Below are 6949 nucleotides of genomic sequence, written 5' to 3'. Positions count from 1 at the left end.
GTAGCGCCCCAGGGGGGAGCACTCGCCTGTTTAATGCTGATCAAAGGCTCTTTGCTGAGGTGTGAGATTGGAGAGGGTGCCGAGGGTATTCTGGGTGACGAGGTGTCACTGTAAGGCCTGGTAGCCTCTACATAATCAGCAGAGGTGAGGATGGCAAGAAACATCCGCTCTGCCTATGGGGGCCTTGTGACACCAGCTGGGTGATTCACCCACCGAGGTGTTCCTTTCTTGCTTTAAAGCGTTCGATTTGTTTTGTGTTTTTTCTGCACTTTTATTTAGCGCAAACTCTATCGGAAGGTATTGCAGCGCTTTAAATAAACACTAGTTACATCACACAAGGTCACTTTTTAAACAAGAAAAACAAGCATTTTCGGAAATTATGTAGAATATTCCATTTGTGGAGTGCTGCAGTCGGGGCCGGAGCTGAATTTTAATCAGGGGGGGACTGCAGTGATGGACTGCAGTGTGTCTGCTGTTATACCAATGGCATAAATCACGCCGAGCCAGACTCTGCACCCACAGGCACCAGCTCCCGACTGTCAGGGTGGTCGGGAAGCAGCAGGAAAGGTCAGAGGTGCCAGGGAGAGGGGGCTGGACACACAGGAACGGAGGAACCAAGGAAGCAAGAAAGAGCGGGGAAGACGAGGGAGGAAAGGAGAGGAGGAAGAAAATAATATGATAAGGAAGAAGGAAGAGGGGCGAAGACAGGGATAAACGGAGGAGGGGGTTATGAGGGAGGAGAACAGAAGTGGATTGACAGAATAAAGACTACGGAAGTAAAGCGCGAAAACGAAGGAAGCAGTAGAGGCGGGCATGCAGGGTGGAAGGAGTATTGGGGAAAGATCAACAGGATAGAAATAAGAGAATGGAAGGAATAAAGACTGGAAGCTGCACATTGGGGACAGAAGAAATAATGAGCAGAAGTAGAGACGGAGAAAGGCAGACGGACAGAGAAAGAGACTGAAGAGGATGCGGCAATGTTGGAAAGAACAAGGAATGAGGTAAGAAAGAGAAAACCGGAGCGAGAACAAGGAAGGTGGAATGAAGAAGAGGAAATCAAATAAGGAAGGCAGTAATAAAGAAGATATGAGAATACAGGTGATGAAGTTGTAGAAAATATGGAGGAAGGGGAAGAAAGGAGAAAGTACACCAAAGCATGTAAGAAAATAAAAGATGCATCGAAGATGAAGAATGGGAGACAGGGAGATTGACAGAGAAATACATGAAGGAGGAGACTGAGAGAAGGAGATAGAAATGGGAGGAAAGTGAACAAGTCAGTGTAAAGTGGTAGGTGGAATGAAGCACCAAAAAAAAGCGAGAAAAACTAGCTCTGGCATTGCGCGGAGTGGGGCGGGGGAGCGGCTTCCTTTCAAGTCTGATGCCGAGGCATGGTGTGGGATGTGGCTGGCGATGTGCACGCGCCTGGCTCACATGAACTGAATTGAATCCGCAGTTTGGGGAGACTTTTCGGAAGCCTTACTATAATCTCGCCGAACAATGCTTACGCATTGGTTTAGCGAGACCTAACAATTAATGTGTTCGTCTCTAACACAACTGGTGCTCATGTAAAGCGCTCTGATGCCTTCAGGTCTAGTTTGCGCCCCCCCACCCACAAATGTATAAACTTCACACAGGATGACTTCCTTCAGGATGTCCTGCACTGCTGCAAGCTCCTCAGTCCAGGGCGGCACCTCTGAAACTCAATTCTTGCAAGAAGAATTGACATCCACCTCAAATTGTGAAAGCCTTCAAACCTGGCTGTTTATAGTTCCTTGAAGCTGTGAGACAGCATGCTGCTGAAGCACAGGGGATACGGGTTTGCAGTCACAGAGGTGTAGTTTGGTCAGTAAGATTGGGGGTGTGAGCTTCAGATTTCCCAACAATTGCGCTGGCATTTAATGTTATAATACATTATACAACAAGCAGGGTGCATGAGAGGGGCTAAAGTGGCAGTGGAAAGGGAGACAAATGAGGATGGGTAGCGGTACTAAGTGAGAGAAAACACAATATTTTGTAAAATAACCAACATTTATGAAGACTTTTAAAACAGAGAGGAGACAGTGTATTTTTTGTCTGCATGTATGCAAACATTCCTGGTGAAATCCGACCGACACCTCACCATACCCGACTTAAAGCATCTGTACCCAACTATTTACCAGAAAAAGCATTTATTAGGGGGCTGTAGCACCACAAACACCCCTCCAAAGATACGGGGCCCAGATCTCAGGATGGGACCTAAAGAGGTCACCAGGCAATCTATCCAGCCCCAGTGCTTTACCCAGTGCCAGTCTCTCTATTGCGCTGACCACCTCCCCAAGGCTAAATTCCAATCCGTCGCCAGATTGGGATAGGACGGCAGAAGCCACATCATTGGAACCTTCGAAGATATCTTCGTAGAGCTTACCAAAGTGGTCTTCCCACACAGAGGCTGCAATGTTGGGCTCCACTGCAGTTTTTGGTTCGCCGGTACAAATGTTTACCAAAGACCAGAATCTCCTAGAATCCCTCGTCTCTAGGGCGAGAGAGAGATCCTGCCATCTGTCCCAGTCCCACTCTGACCTTGCCTGCGCCATCATGTCCTTATATTCCCGCCTAAGCTCAGCGACCTTGCCCCTGTCTGTTCCAGCTTTTATTGCTGTTATTAACTCAGACGTGGACTTTTTACAGTCTGAGTTATACCAGGTAGAGGTTCGAGTCTTTTGCTTGCGCTGCACTACTTCCGGGAAAAGAACCTCACCCAGAACGCCCACTAACTCTTCGTGGATTAAAGCTAATTTATTATTAAAGTTTTGAAGTCTGGGTTGGTTAATTAAATTATCCAAGTCCTCTAACTTGGGGAGTGCTAGCTCATACAATTTCCTAATGCTTTCTTGCAAATTTACCAGTTTCTCCCATTTTACCCTACGCCTGTTGAAGGTGAGAACCAGGTTACTTAGGTCTCGGCATCATTAAAGGTAGAGCTATTGGCATTGCTCATGACATTTAAATCAAAAATAAATGGCCATTGTCATTAACATTGCCAATACACAGCACTCTGCACTCAACAGCACACTCACTCTGCACTCACTGCTCTGCACACTCGCTCTGCACACTCGCCACTCTGCACACTCGCCACTCTGCACACTCGCCACTCTGCACACTCGCCACTCTGCACACTCGCCACTCTGCACACTCGCCACTCTGCACACTCGCCACTCTGCACTCTGCACTCACCACTCTGCACTCACCACTCTGCACTCACCACTCTGCACTCACCACTCTGCACTCACCACTCTGCACTCACCACTCACCACTCTGCACTCACCACTCACCACTCTGCACTCACCACTCTGCACTCACCACTCACCACTCTGCACTCACCACTCACCACTCACCACTCTGCACTCACCACTCTGCACTCACCACTCTGCACTCACCACTCTGCACTCACCACTCTGCACTCACCACTCTGCACTCACCACTCTGCACTCACCATTCTGCACTCTGCACTCACCACTCTGCACTCACCACTCTGCACTCACCACTCTGCACTCACCACGTTGCACTCACCACTCTGCACTCTGCACTCACCACTCTGCACTCACCACTCTGCACTCACCACTCTGCACTCACCACTCTGCACTCACCACTCACCACTCTGCACTCACCACTCTGCACTCACCACTCTGCACTCACCACTCTGCACTCACCACTCACCACTCTGCACTCACCACTCTGCACTCACCACTCTGCACTCACCACTCTGCACTCACCACTCTGCACTCACCACGCTGCACTCACCACTCTGCACTCTGCACTCACCACTCAGCACTCACCACTCTGCACTCTGCACTCACCACTCTGCACTCACCACTCTGCACTCACCACTCACCACTCTGCACTCACCACTCTGCACTCACCACTCACCACTCTGCACTCACCACTCTGCACTCACCACTCTGCACTCACCACTCTGCACTCACCACTCTGCACTCACCACTCACCACTCTGCACTCACCACTCTGCACTCACCACTCTGCACTCACCACTCTGCACTCTGCACTCACCACTCTGCACTCACCACTCTGCACTCACCACTCTGCACTCACCACTCTGCACTCACCACTCTGCACTCACCACTCTGCACTCTGCACTCACCACTCTGCACTCACCACTCTGCACTCACCACTCTGCACTCACCACTCTGCACTCACCATCTGTCTGCTCCATCACTCTAATAGAAGTAAAATATGATGCGAGCTCTTCGCCAACTGCTGGTCTGCGGGCAATATGGTCCCCTTCAAAGTCTTGAAGCGCCTGCACATGCGGAGGTGCCTGACAAGCTGCGGATCCAAGTTCAGTGGATGGCAATGCCAGGGTGCCATGCCAAGCTGCCATGTCGTGCAAGCAGATGGGCAGGATAAAGCTGTTTAGTGTAATTATTATTGTTGAAATTAGAGGCACGTGGGAGCAGTTATTTACAGCCATCGCCCAGGCTGGGTGCCAGTGTTCTGCATGCAGTGGGAAGTCCTTTCTGTGTTTATTCGAAATGCAGAAACAGAAGATCAAAGCAACTTTGGGTGAGATAGAAACTAATGGGCAAAGGAGGACTTGAGAACCCTAACACCATATATTTGTTGTGTTTCTTGCTGGCTGGTCTTCTGCATTCCAGTGCTTCAGCTGGCTGTTGTCCTTCCTTACCTGCAGTGGGAGCATGTGTTCTCATTGATCGACAGCTGAGGCATGGTGTCTGTCTGAGTCTCCAAAAGCCCTTGAAAGATTTGTTAATGCATGCCTTCTTGACTGGAGAGGCATAACTATCCCAGTATCGTGCACATGTCTCAAGGGGTACAATGGACGACACAATTACGTTTTCTAAACCAAGAGATAGCACCAGATTCGTTACCAAGCTCGCCGCCCCGGAAGTCAGGCACGGTCGCCTGTGACGGGGGCGGGGCCACGTTCACACCGGAAGAGGAGGCAGGCGGAGTCGTAGCGTCTCGGGGCCCGGGGCTCCTGTGAGCGGTGTAGAGCCCCGGGGCCGCGCCAGCAGGAGGTTGGGCGCCGCGTGCTGAGGTAAGGTAAGTTCTGGAGCGCGATTGGTGCACTTGTGTGTGTGTATGCTCGTGTGTGTGTGTGTGTATGTATGTGCGCGACGGTGACGGCGGGGGAGGGGGGTCTGGAGCGCGATTGGTGCACTTGTGTGTGTGTATGGTCGTGTGTGTGTGTGTATGTATGTGCGTGACGGCGGGGGAGGGGGGGCCTCGGTGCACTTGTGTGTGTGCGCGCGCGTGAGTATGAGTCAGGGGTGGTGTCTCTGTATGTATGTATGTGCGTGCGTGCATGGGCGCGTGTGTGTGTGTATGCGCATGCGTGTGTTGTGCTTGCGCTTCCCAGGAGACAGCGCCTGGCCACAGCGCGCGTTCCAGCTACAAATCGCCTGGAAGGATGCGCGTGACCTGGACTGTCTCCTGGGACTGCTACTCGCTGACATAAGATCTCGGCGGAGACGCGCTTATGCGCGTCTTTTAGCCGAGACCTAAAAATAAGCTCCTGAGTGGCGCCGTGTCTGGCTGCCATAATTGAAGACACATGGGCTTTGGTGCGCATAACAAACACCAATAGGCCGTAGGCGGAGTTAAGCGACCCCCTATGGCCTATTGCGTGTTTTGTTATATAACAGCACGCATGCAAAGCCCAATCACAATGGACCTTGAAATGCACATGCACGACCTATGTGGAATTTCAAGGTCCATTTTTGAAACCCTAGTAAAAGTGCTTTTCGCTCGCTTCGCTTGCAAGCCCTAAAAAGGTGAAAAAGATATCGTACCTGATGAGAAGACACTGGGGTAACACTCTTTTGTCCAAAACTGAAAAGATAGTGCAGAAATTATATGTTAGAATGATTAAGGAGCTGCAAAGAGGGTATACAAACACCATCACCCTAGTCAAAACACACTGTCAACCAAGATTAGGCCTGTATAAGTTCCCTTTTGACTTAGGGAGTACACAAAACAACGGGGAGCAGAAATACTACCTGCTACCCATCAACGCCAGCAAAACCCTAGTCAACGCACACTGGCAAACTAGAACAGGCCTGTATAAGCTCCCTTTTGAGTTAGGGGGTACAGGAAACAACAGTGAGCAGAAATACTACGCCAGCCAAACCCTAGACAACACACACTGGCAAAGTAGATTAGGCCTGTATAAGCTCCCTTTTGAGTTAGGGGGTACACAAAACCACGGGGAGCAGAAATACTACCTGCTCCCCATCCACACCAGCCAAACCGTACACAACGCACACTGGCAAAGTAGATTAGGCCTATCATCACTGGATAGTATGTATGAAAAGGCCATTATCAATAAGGGAAAGTAGAGAAAACCCCTTCCCCTGAGGAATATTCTGATTTGGGAGGGAGTGAACGGAATACCTAACGAGAAATATTGGCTCAAGCCTATCCATTCACCCTCTGTTGGAAAATAATAGTCTAAAACCCGGTCCATTGGAAAAACCGAGCGAAAAATCAATATGCACACATTTGGTATAAGAGCGCCCGCCATGTGGGGAAAATTAACCCCACAGCAGAGTCCCGTGTCATATATCCACCAGCTAACCTGGCACTCCCACGTTGAATGAATCGCAAGGGACTGAAGAACCTGGAGTTATAGGGGAGCGCCAGCACGCAGTTAAGCGCCTGACAATTTTCAGTTGTTATCGGAAACCCTGAACCCAAAAAAGGTGATTGCTTACTTGACGGCGGACATGCAAGAAACCTTGGTAATCAGGACACAACCCTTGGCCATGGGTGTTGAAGTCGGCATGGAGGTCTTCATACATCAGAAATTATAGGATCTGTTTCTGCTGGCAGTGAAGGTGTAATAATAATTCACATTGGCAAAGCGCAAACGATCACCCGTAAGGGTCTCGAGCTGTAAATGTAAATGTAAATGTGTTTCGATTTATATAGCG

Source organism: Lissotriton vulgaris, chromosome 5 (assembly GCF_964263255.1).
Source record: "Lissotriton vulgaris chromosome 5, aLisVul1.2, whole genome shotgun sequence".
NCBI classification, from domain to species: Eukaryota; Metazoa; Chordata; class Amphibia; order Caudata; family Salamandridae; genus Lissotriton; species Lissotriton vulgaris.
The sequence above is the reverse complement of the archived record's forward strand: the minus strand, read 5'-3'. Positions refer to the sequence as shown.